The following is a 12,810-nucleotide window of genomic DNA, read 5'->3' on the forward strand; positions in this document are numbered from 1 at the left end:
AACACACACACACAAGTATTAGGGTTTTACTACTCTGAACAAACACCATGACCAAGGCAACTCTTATAAAGTAAAACACTTAATTGAGGCTGGCTCACAGGTTCAGAGGTTCAGTCCATTATCATCAAGGCAGGAGCATGGCAGTGTCCAAGCAGATGTAGGGCTGGAGAAGCTGAGAGTTCCACCTCTTGTTCTGAAGACAGCTAGGAGAAGACTGGCTTCCAGGCAGGTAGGATGAGGGTCTTAAAGCACACACCCACAGTGACATACTTCTTCCAAAAAGGAAACACCTCCAAATAGTGCCACTTTCTGGGTCAACGCTATACAAACCATCACAAATAGTATAAGAATATGTTTTCATTTAATCCCAGGTATGGAATATGGGACTGTTTAAAATTGTCCACAGCAGCTGACTATGATTTGCCTCATGCTCCAGCAGGGAATGGATTTTTACCAGCTCCAGATAGTTTCTGTGATTCTGTGGTTTTTGGAGTTCCAGGGACTCTATTTAGAGGATATATAAAAGTTCAGGCCCCTAGAAGTGGGTTGAGTTGTTGGTGGTGGTGGTGGTTGGTTGTGACTTGTTAAGTAATCATGTGCAAAGAAGAAATGAGATATCCTAACATGGAAGAAAAGTTGTACAAAGGAATTCAACAGGATTATAACATTGTTTCCCCCTTTCTGACACCTGTTATCTTTTTTTCTCTCCTATCTAATGTTAAGGGGTTGAAAGGGTGAAAGAAAAGGGTTAGAAGAGGGCAGAGGAAAGAAGAACACACAAAGTAGCAAAAGCAGTAAGTACTTTTCAGGTTTTCTAATATTTCTATTTATAAAATTAAAGAAATTGGACAATGTTAAAAGGTATTGTTTTAATAATACACTTCGTTGTATTAATAAATAATTTTAAAACTTTTGTGTTAGGGCTGGGAAGATGGTTCCTTCCGTGTTTGTTGTACATGAATGAGTACTTGGGTTCAGATTCCCAGAACTCACATAAAAAGCCACAAATGGCAGTATATGTCTGTGATACCAGTGTTGTACAGTCAGAGTAGGCAGATCTCAGTAGATCTCTGGCCAGTCAATGCAGCCAAATCAGTGGCCTACAGGATCAGTGAGAGATCATGTCTCAAAAACAGGAAAAACAGTAGAGACACATGATACTAACCTCTAGGCCTCCACACACACTCCTGAATACATATGTCTGTAGGCATGGACATGCACACACAAACTATGAAACACATGTACATGCCTCTACATGCAATAAATTGAGAGGAGAATTTTTGTGGTTTCCTTTGTGCTGTCAGATCAACTGCTAAAATCATGTATTGATTTTAGCATGATACTTTAAATTTTGTCCCAAATAAGAAGTTCCTCTGTTCCTCTCAGCTCTTTCTCCTGTTCATTACCATTTCAATTCTACCACTTTCAATAAACACACACACACACACACACATACATATATATGTGTGTGTGTATATATATATGCATATATATATACACACACATATATATGTATATATATATATATATATGAAATTTCATGTGCATATTCAGAATGTTTCCTTCACCAGTACTGTTTCTGTTACCTCTAACATCTTGAGAATGTTTGTTCTTTATAGCTCTTTGGTAAAGTCAGTTTATTGTTTCATAATATAACCTCTATTTGCCTAATGAACACTTCTTGCTGCACATGTTACCTTCTGCCTTTCTTTGTAGACTCTGTTTTCCTTACAACTTGGAGGTTTTAAGGAAACCTGGTATCTGCCATATTGCTGATACTTCATGAACTCTTACTATGTGGTGGTTTACAACAGATGGTACTTGATGATACCAACATAATTGGTTAATGAACTTTCCAGGAAAAGTATGGTAAACTTACATGCATGCAGATAGGGCTTCTCTAGGTATTCTTATACTGTCTTGGGCCCCAGGCTAGTAATATGGAAGTAGTGAAATCTTTTAAGAGATGGGGCCCAGTGGGAGGTGACCAGGTCTTAAGAGAGATTGATGCCTTTGTCATGGGAGTATTTGCTTCCTCTCACAGGGAGCTCCCAAGAGAGCAGGTACTCTTATTCTTTCTCCATGGTGCTGCTGGCCACTCTTGAATGTTCTGCCACCATTTTAATGCCATCTACTGTGAAGCATTCCCTAGAAGCAAGCAAAAGCCAATCATACTCTTGAGTTTCCTGAAATGTGAGCTAAATAAAACTTTTTTAATAAAGTACTTTGCCTTGTGTATTTTATTATAGCAACACAGATGGACTAAGCGGATAGTATTTCTTATTCATTTTTCTTTTTTTTTTTCTCTTAGTAGAAAGTATCTTTAATTATACTCTCATAAGGATTAACAACTGCTTAGATGGGGATTGTTTCACATTTTTTAGCAATAGAAAACCTCCCATAGAATGTAAATTAGTTCAGTTGGTAAATTGTTCTTGACAAAAATATCCACTCTTAGAAATCTAGACCTCAAAACAAAAGCACAAAATTTGGGACCAAAAAAGCAGAGACTTTACATAGGTATTATTTTATTTTCCAGGCTTGTGGGCAAAGTTTCTTAAAATCGGAGAAAATTATATTTGTTCAACAACAGAGAGGAATTCATACACTTGTGATAATATATAGCCAGTAATTGACTAAGATGAATTGTTTAAAAAGGGATAAAGATTAAGAAAAATGGGAAATTTAAAGACAAGTATGACATTCTACTTCTGGGAACTAGATTAAAGAACCACGTATGTATATGCACCAGAAGCCAAGTGTCAGATTCAGTGTTGCAAGATTGTTATAGAAGATAAATAGAAATAGCCATATGGCTGTCAGTATGAGGATTAATAGATTATAGTCTCTTTATAGTCTCATAGAATTCTATGCAGTAGTGAGAGATGCATGAATAATAGCTATTAATCAGCTTGATTAGTATGTCCAAAAACAACATTGAGGAGGAGAAAAGAAAAGCTTGTCTCAGGGAATGTGGATATAGTATAATTTGTCTTATAAAAGAGCCAAGAATTGGGAAATAAGATGTGTTGTTCAGAAGTATATGTGTATGAAAATAGGGTGATGATCAGTACAAATGTGTAACTTTAGAAGGAAGTGGGAGCTGCACTGATGGCTGTGAAGGTATTGGAGATGCTCATTTCAGAAGCCGTGCATCTATGTGTTCTCATGCTCTTCTTCATACTCACAGGGAATTGGTTTCAGGACTCTGAGCATGTCAAAATCTGCAGATGCTTCTGCCCCTAGTGTAAACTGGTGTTGTGTTTGCAAATAACCTACCCTTGTGTACAGCACCCACAATCTCTGACTTCTAATATCTACTGTAATATAAAGGTAAATAGTTGCTAAACAGTTTGGAGGTAATAACAAGGACACTGTCCATATTTTCTCCATCACATGTCTTTGAAAGCTTTCTGACCCGTGGATGCTTGAATCAATGGATATAAGAACTAAGGACAGGGAGGGCTGACCACTCTTTATACACCAGAGTATAAAACAGATATTGTTATATATGTAACATAGTTGTCTTAGTTTGGGTTTCTAGTGCTTCAACAAAACACCATGACAAAAAAGCAAGTTGGGGAGGAAAGGGTTTATTCAGCTTACACTTCTACATTTTTGTTCATCACTGAAGGAAGCCAGGACAGGAACTCAAACAGGAGAGGAACCAGAAGGCAGGAGTTGATGAAGAGGCCATGGAGGGATGCTGCTTACTGGCTTGGTTCCCATAGCTTTCTCAGCCTGATTTCTTATAGAACCAAGAATCATCAGCCCTAGGATGGAACTGCCCACAATACACCTGGCCCTCCCCCATCAATCACTAAGAAGATGCCTTACAACTGGATCTCATGGAGACATTTTCTCAATTAAGATAAATGTACCTAATAATATGGCCTCAAAACAGATGAAGAAAAACCAACACATCTTTAAATACATGGACAATCCATAATTATGATTGGAGGTTATGATATTCCTCTCAATGCAAAGAACAAGCAGACAGAAAAACAGTAATGTTGTACAAACTAGAAAATATTCTCCCCTTGATAACGTAGAGTACTACAATCAACAGCACGCTATGTATAGAACACTTATCAAGATAGGCCAGACACTGAACTGTAAAACAAAATCAAATAAACTTACAATATCAAATCAGGGACAGCAAGATGAATCACCAGGTAAAAGCATTTGGTGCCTAAGCCTGATGACCTTAGTTTTGATCTCCAGAACCTATGTAAAGATAAAAGGAAAGAACAGATCCTTCTACATGTGCTTGGTAACATGCATGTTCACATTTTAGCAGATCAAGAAGCAGAGAAAGGAAAGCACTGGCCTGCAGATGACTTCCTTTTTATTATTTAGTTCAAGATCCAAGCCCACAAGATGGTACCTTCACCATGCTTCTTTCTTTCACAGACATCCTCACAGACATACCCAAAGGTGTGCCTCACTACTGCCCAAGGTGGTTTTATTCATTCATTAGTTTTATTTGTTTTAAGATTTATTGATTTGTTCTCGTGGTTCATGGATGTTTTACCTATTTATATCTATGTACCACATGTATGCCTTGTGTCTAAGGAGGTCAGAAGACAACATCAGATTCTCTGGAACTGAGTTATAGATCATTATAAGCTGCAATGTGAGTGTTGGGAATCAAATTAAACCACTGAGCCCTCCAGCCTGTTGTTGTTCTTCTTCTTCCTTTCTTTTTGTTTTTTGTTTTTTGTTTTTTGTTTGTTTGTTTTGTTGTTGTTTTTAACACAGGGTTTCTCTGTGTAGTCCTAGCTGTTCTGAAACTCTGTCTATAGACCAGGTTAGCTTCAAACTCAGAGATCTGCCTGCCTGGGCCTCCTGCATACACCATCACACAGAGTAGTGTTCTTTTTAATAAAAGGGGTGTGTGTGTGTGTGTGTGTGTGTGTGTGTGTGTGTGTCACAGAGAGACAGATTGATTCTGTGAGGAAGTCAAAGAACAACTTTTATGAGACACTTCTCCCCTTCCACCATTTTTTGTTTCTGGGAATGGAACTCAGGTCACCAGGCACAAATGAGAACGCTTTACCTGAAGAGCTATCTTACAGCCACAAAGTGTTTTGTTTTCAATTTAATCAAGTTATCACTCAAAATTAACCACCATTGCCCTGCATTGTACTGAATGCTTTTAATCACAGTGCTGGGAAGACAGAGATAAGTGGATTTCTGTGAGTCCAAGGCCAGCCTGATCTACACAGGGAGTTCCAGGCAAGCCAGGGTTACATGGCAAAATTCTCTCTCAAAACAAACAAACAAAGAAACACAAACTAATAATCACAATAGTGGTAAAGAGCTATAGAAATATCACCTGATAAATGACATTTTTAACTTATTTAATAATTTTATTAGCTATTAATAGGACCTAGACAGCACCCTAATAATTCAGGCAGACTCCTATGAATTTTTAAAATCAGCTTTAACACAATTACTGCCCTAATCTATTTTTCCATACTCTAGACTGTTAATTCCCCAGCTGCAGTCCCCAAGTACTTGCTGTGTGAGTCTCACCCAGGTTATTTCTGCTCTATCAGTTCATCCTCAGGGGGCATTTCACTCGGCTGCATGCTCCTGGTCCATTACTTCTAATGGAGACCTCCTGTTCTCTTTGTCTTCTTTCTCCTTCCTCTTCTTTCCTTTTTCCTTCTCTCTTTCTCTTCCTTCTCCTCTCTCTCCTCCTGGTCCCTACATGAGACCGCAGCCCATTAGCTGAAACCCCACCTACCTCTAGTCTCCTCAATAATTGGCTGTAGCCACTTTTATTTGCGGGATTTGATTTGTGCTTACATGGGAATTTGCAGGTCCCTGCCAATGATTGGTTTTTCAACTGGTCAAAAAAGAGTCAATGGCCAATGGCTGAGGATCGGGGCAGAGGGTATTTGAAGATACCCAGGAAAGAAAGGCAGGAGAGGGAAGGCAGGGGTCTGCCATGAGAGGGGCATAAGACAGACCACATCAGAAGGAGCAGGAGGATGAAACAGCTGAAATGTAGATGCAAAAGGAAAACGGACCCCATGGGAGGGCTGCCCAGAAGGAACCAGGACAGCAAAAGCAAAAATATAGATTTAGAAAGATTTAACTCAGGAATATCGAAGGTGACTGTGCTAGCTGCAGGGAGGTTTGGAAGTGCCCAGTCACTGAGGTAGTTAAGGCATATTAAAATATAAAGTTTGCGTGTACCTGTCATTCATTACTGAATCCAGAGCTCTTGGGTGGGTGCAGAGGAGGGTCGTGCACCCACCAGGAGCATAGAATAAACTTTTAACAGTTTACCACTATACTTTTCTTTATCCAATAGTTTTCAATTGGAGAGCAAGGTTTACATAGCATCACTTGGTGTATGTGAGGCAAGTGCTTTTAGGCACAACTAGATCTTAGGAGCCAGTATTTAACATTTGAATACATAGCACCAGACCAACCCCTGACATCCCCTCTTGTTTGAAAAATTTGGATTTTGTCTCTTGCTTTTGAAAGGCAAAAGGAACACCTTTTGGTAATCCTAAGAAGCCCTTTGTCTACCATATCTGCATCTGAAAGTCTTTAAATATGGCATAGAGCCCCAAGTGAATCAAACATAGGATTCCAGAGGGTCAGAACTTTTAGTCTGCCTCAAGATCTTGGGAGGGGAAAAAGGCTGAGAATGATTTTAATTAACTGTAGCCAGTGACTTCATCATTTGGGCTCATGTAATTATGTCTCCACAAAACTCCAACTGGAGGAGTTTGGATAGCTTTCAAATTGGTGACCATGATCATGAAGAAATGCAGAGATGAATGCACCAAGACAGCTCCTAGAATTCCTGCTACCTGTACGTTAACCAGTTCATCCCACCCACTTGGCACTTCTGAATGGTAGCCTCTGTAGTAAACATGTAAAAACAAGTAGGGGGTCTTCCTAAATTCTGTAGTCCATTCTAGCACAGTAGCAAATCAGAGAGATGAATCATAGAAGCAGTCAGTAAGAGTCAACACAGGAGATGTGGGCTTTTGATCTATATCTGACATCGGGCATATTTTAATGAGACTATAACCTGAGACTACAATATCTATTACTACCTCCATATATATATATATATATATATATATATATATATATATATATATATATATACTGTCAGATAGCAATGAATTGTGAGAGACCCTATTGGTGTCTACACAGAACTGGGGGGATAGCATGTATACACATTTGGCGTCTGTGTTAGGGTTTCTATTGCTATAAAGTGATACCATTACCTTGGCAACTCGTATAAAGAAAAACAATTTAATTAGGGCTGGCTTACAGATTCAGTTTAGCCCATTATCATCTTGGCAGTAAGCATGGCAGCATGCAAGCAGACATGGTTCTGGAGAGGTAGCTGAGAATACTATAGCTAGGCAGGTAGCAGTAAAACTAGACACTGGGCCTGGCTTGAATATTTGAAGCCTCAAAGCCCAGTGACTTTCCCACTCCCTCCAACAAGGCTTCACATACTCAAAGAAAGCCTTACTTTCTAATATTGCTCCTCCATGGTGATCAAGCATTGAAATCTATGAGCCTATAGGGACCATTCCTATTCAAACCACCACAGTGTCAGAGGTTAAATTTGTGAGAGCATCAGAATTGTCTTTCCACACTCTTTTTTTTTTCTCCTGTGAGAAGAGGTGTGCAAGTTGTTGGTAAGGCCTATTTTCAGTTCTGCATCCCATGACCAAGCACAGGGCTAGTGCCCTTTGTTTTCAAGAAGCTCAGAGAGTGCTAATAAGTGGAAAGGGAATCCTGGGTAAATGTAGTAGACACTACCTATATACTTCATCCTGGGATTTTGAACTGGTGCTGGATTCAGAGACCAAACAGGTTGTTGTTTGGGTAGTCATTAAGTCCCCTGTAAATAGAGATGTTTGTAAGGAACCCTGGGAACAGTATAAGCCTTCCATCTTGAAGAATGATGCTGATGCAGCACACTCCTCAGTGAGGCCTCCTCTGTGGCCTGAGCTAAGAATCCTCACACACCTCACACTTCAAGGTAGGAAACAAACCTCTTCTGAAGTGTAGATGCTTTGGGTACCCTCCCCAGTATGCCTTTATCTTCAGAAATATGCAGGACAGGTTTCATTCCAACAACAACAATAATAACTTCTTTTTTTTTCTTTTTCCTCTTCTTCTTTCTCCTCTTCTTCTTTCCATTCCTTCCTCTCTCTCTCTCTCTCTCTCTCTCTCTCTCTCTCTCTCTCTCTCTCTCCTCTCCTCTCCTCTCCTCTCCTCTCTCCCTCTCTCCCCCTCTCTCCTCTCCTCTCCTCTCCTCTCCTCTCCTCTCCTCTCCTCTCCTCTCCTCTCCTCTCCTCTCCTCTTCTCTCTCTCTCTCTCTCTCTCTCTCTCTCTCTCTCACACACACACACACACACCACAAAATTTTCTAAATGAGCCATTGTTTTAATCACAATGGCAAAGGTATTATCCAGTCTTGCTTAGAGGAAATTTTATTTTCTTGCCAAGAAATGAGGTTCATCTACACAAGGATAAAGACATTAAGGACCGTCGATTAAGAGTCTACTTTAGTTGAGATAATAATCTGGAGATAATTAAGCAAATTGTATAGAGACCAATGGGCCGTGAATACCCAGAGGGATTGTCTGAGATGCAGAAGACTTTAAATGCTGAAAGAACAAATCAGAGTTAGGCAGCAGTTACCTTTTGAGTTTCCTGGTGAAATTGTAGATGCAGGAATGCCTGTCATTCTAGTTATCCCTCTCAATACCAGCTTGGGTAATTTACTAATACACTATCTCAAAATAAAAGATAAGGCTTGAGCAAGTGTAAGAGCTAAGTGGTGGAAAGCTTGCCTAGCATGGAAGCACAAATGGGAGCAGAGTTCAAACTCAAAATGGCAAGAGTCTTTGGAAACCTCGAAGCCCACCCCCAGTGACATACTTTCTCCACAGGGCCACACCTCCTAATACTCCCCAAACAGCCACCAACTAGGAGTCAGACATTCAAGTGCACAAGATATGGGGGGGGGGGGGATATTTTATTCACACTGCCACATTTCATTCACTAGTCTCTGTAACTAGTGTTTTCTTTGATGATTCTTCTTTCTTCCACCCTTTAAACCTCCTATACTAAATTAGAGAGAAAAAAGGACCTGAGGGAAGGGAAAGAACTCCCTGAATAAAGTCAGGAGTCAGAAAGGAGGCAACATTATCAGTAGACTCCTTCCTGGTGATTAAGGGCATCACTCACTTCAGGGGCAAGTTTGATCTTCACCATCATTTCTTCTTGTTCTTTCTTCTTGGTGGACTATTACTTAACAAACCGCAGCCAACAGCAACCACCCAACAGCCTACCTAGCATTTATGTACCCCTTGAAAAATCCCCAGAATTCCAAATTTCATAAAATCATGGAAATTATCTGCAGCTGGCAAAATCATGCCTCTGTTATAGCACAAGGCCATTCATAGCTGCTTTGGACAATCTGAAGCAGCCCCATATCCCACCCTGTAGGACTGTGAAAGGCAGCCTGGTTTCTGGTCAATCACAGGATGAAAACCCCAGTGACCCTGAGGGACAGCAGATGTTTAACCACAACCCCAAACTCCAGGCTCCCAACACGAGGCCTCCACAGATTTGTGTCAGCCACTTTGGACAATTTGAAGCAGACCCATATCTCACTCCTGGGATTAAAATGAAAACACATTCTAATAATATTTCTGTGTTTTTAAATAAACCAAAATTCCAAAATTGTCATTACACATTTCAATAGTCTTGTAGCCATATTAAAATATTATTTAAAATGCATTTAAAATGCATTTAGTCCAACTTCTCGAAAGTCCCATAGTCTTTCACGGTCTCAAAGGTGTTTGAAAGCCTAATGTCTCTTCAAAGACTCCGGGTGGTGACCTCTTAATTATAATGTTGTAAAATCAAAAGCAGATCAAATACTTCCAACATACAATGTCACATAAAATACATTACCATTCTGAACAGGGGGAACTGAGGCACAATGAGGAAATAGCAAAGCAAGACCAAAATCCCAGCAGGATAAATTCCAAACCCTGTTGCTCCAGATCCAATATATCAAAGGGCATAGATGGCTCTGCCCCTCTGGCTTTGTTGCCTGAAAGACACAAATCTTCCTTGGGTTGATTCTAATCCCTGTGTGAAATGGTCTACTCCCTGTGTGAGATGTCTCCTGATTCTGGAACCTTTAACATCTTGGAGTCTCTAAAACAAATTATCTTTCACTTTCACAACTTCATACAATTGCCTCTCAGGAAGTCCATGTATGGAATTCACAGCTATACACCTGGACTCAGGGGCTCTACATAACTATCGAGGAAGATTTCCTGACCCTTTTACTTGTATATCTGTCCTGACTCCAAAGCTAGCACCATGTTGACAGTGCTGTTAAATTTGGCTACCAAAATGGGATGAACATGGGCCTCTTTTAATCACATTTGTATCAGATTTTATTTGCTGTTCCTTTCTTAGGCTTTTTTCTTTTACAAGTTGGAAACTTAAGTGGGTTCTTGTACTGAGGGTACCCTTTCCTATTATTCCTTCTGCATAATTTGCCATCTGCATAATGGAACTAATCATATCATATAATATAACATGATATAAAATAATATAATATAATAATATCTTTAGCAATCCCGACCTCTCTTCCATCACAAACCTTGACAGTAACATTGTTTTCTAGTGTTCTATTCCTCTCCAAACTACATCCTGTATTTCTTTCTGCCCCATTTACTCTTTTTCATCATAGACCTGCAAAGAAGTGATTATTAATAACCACACAATGGAGCCAATATTAGGCTGTCTTGACATATCCTCCATCAAAAAAAAAATGCCTATTGCCTTTTAATTTAGCTCCAGGAAATTACTACAACAAGGGAAAAAAGCAGTAATATTTTTCCCAAAAATATTACAAGAATGGTCTCTAGCCTAATTGTTAATATTGTTGCCTCCTGAAATCTCTTGAGTTAGGACCTCACAGTCCATGTTGCTCTTGGTACTACTGTCTTCTAAGATCTTTCTAGGCCCTAGAGCTCTGCTTGCAGCATTCAACCATTTTCTAGTCCAACGTTCCAAAGTCTTAACATTCCTCCAAAAACCCAACATGGTCAGGGTTTTCACAGCAATAGCCCATTTCCCAACACCAACATCTATATTGTTTACTTTTCTACTGATGTGACAAAACACCATGGCCAAAGCAACTTATATAACAAAGAAGTCATTTGAGACTTATGGTTCCAGAGGGTTAGAGTTCATGATGGGGCAGAAGTAGGAGGTGGCAGGCAGCTGAAAGAGCAACTCCATCTTAAACCATAACCAGGAAGTAGAGAGGGCACAAGTCTATTGAAATCTCAAAGCCTGCCCCTTAGTGACATAACTTTTTCCATTAAGGCTACACCTTCTAATCCTCGATAAATAGGGAAGATAGTTCAGTGGTTAAAGGAATTTGCTGATTTTCAAGAAAGCTCAAGTTCAATACCCAGCACCCAGGTCAGATGGCTCTATGGCTCACAACTACCTGTAATTCCATCTCCATGGGAGCTGATGGAACCTGGCAAATACATATAAGCAAAAATAAAACTAATCTCTACGTCTGTTTATCTGCCTGTGTCTGTCTCTGTTTCTGTGTCTTTCAAGAAGAAAACTCATGCTAAAAAGTCTGTTATGAATTAATGCCTAGCATTGTCCTGAGCTTCCTAGCAACCACAGCACATAAAAGCTGAGTCCTAGAATGCTAACAGAAAAGCTATTTGTCTAGGTTCTACATAATAGGCCACATGACAAAGAACATTTTCTTTGAAGCAGAGAAATACGGCTTCCAATGCAGGCTTGCCAGCTGCAGGATTTTAAGGCAGTCATCTTGATATGGCTTTTATCCTGTGGTGTCAATCTGTAAGAAGGGTAAGGATGCTTAGCTTCATGTATTGCAATAAGGCTCAAGAAAAAAATGGGAAGACTTTCGGTCAATAGTGCACAACAGTTCCCTCCCCCGTCCCTTCTACTTAAGAAGTTTTCAAGGGGAACATTACAGAAAAATACACTGTGATTCTTTCTCTAGTGAGAGAAGAACTGGATCACTGATGAGAAAGCCCAACACACAGTCAGCCCATTGCTAGGTTTGGGAAACATTTGGAATGGCTTGAGATACTTTTCCAGGATAAGTTGTTGCTGTTTCTATGTTTTCTGTAGATGAGCCAAGAGGCTGAGCATCCTATGGCACTGTGGGAATCACTGGGCTAACCTGATAGAATGGATGTGTGTACACATGTGTGGTTGTGAAGTGAGGAGGATACATGCTTGAGAGTCTGCACACTTTGAGTCTGGTCTATGCCCTAAGTTTGTGGTGAGCCTGGGCAAACTACTGATCCTATCTGGAACTAATTCAGCTTACCCAAGGTATATCATGAGACAGAGTTGGTGTTTTTCAAGGGGGCCTTTATGTTTCTGATTCATGTTTTATGAGAGTAAGAGACTGTTTGTAGGGTAAGATCAGTACTTCTGGTTAAGATAGAATCATCCACTTTTCAATCAACATTCACCCACCATATGCCAAGCACTATAGTAAACCCTAGGATGAAGAAATAAAAGACCCTTCTCTTCACAGGGGACCAACACAAAAGAGAACATATGGTGCCATTCCAGTTACTTGAACACTCAAATCCTTAACATGAATAGGGAAACATTTCCACTGGGCCACTAGAAAGCTTTTAGAAGTGAGGGAAGTGTTTTTCTGTTCATGCTGAAATATGAGTACCTAGTTAGATTTAAGCTAGTTAAGTAAAATAGAAAACA

Source organism: Arvicanthis niloticus, chromosome 5, assembly GCF_011762505.2.
Source record: "Arvicanthis niloticus isolate mArvNil1 chromosome 5, mArvNil1.pat.X, whole genome shotgun sequence".
NCBI classification, from domain to species: domain Eukaryota; kingdom Metazoa; phylum Chordata; class Mammalia; order Rodentia; family Muridae; genus Arvicanthis; species Arvicanthis niloticus.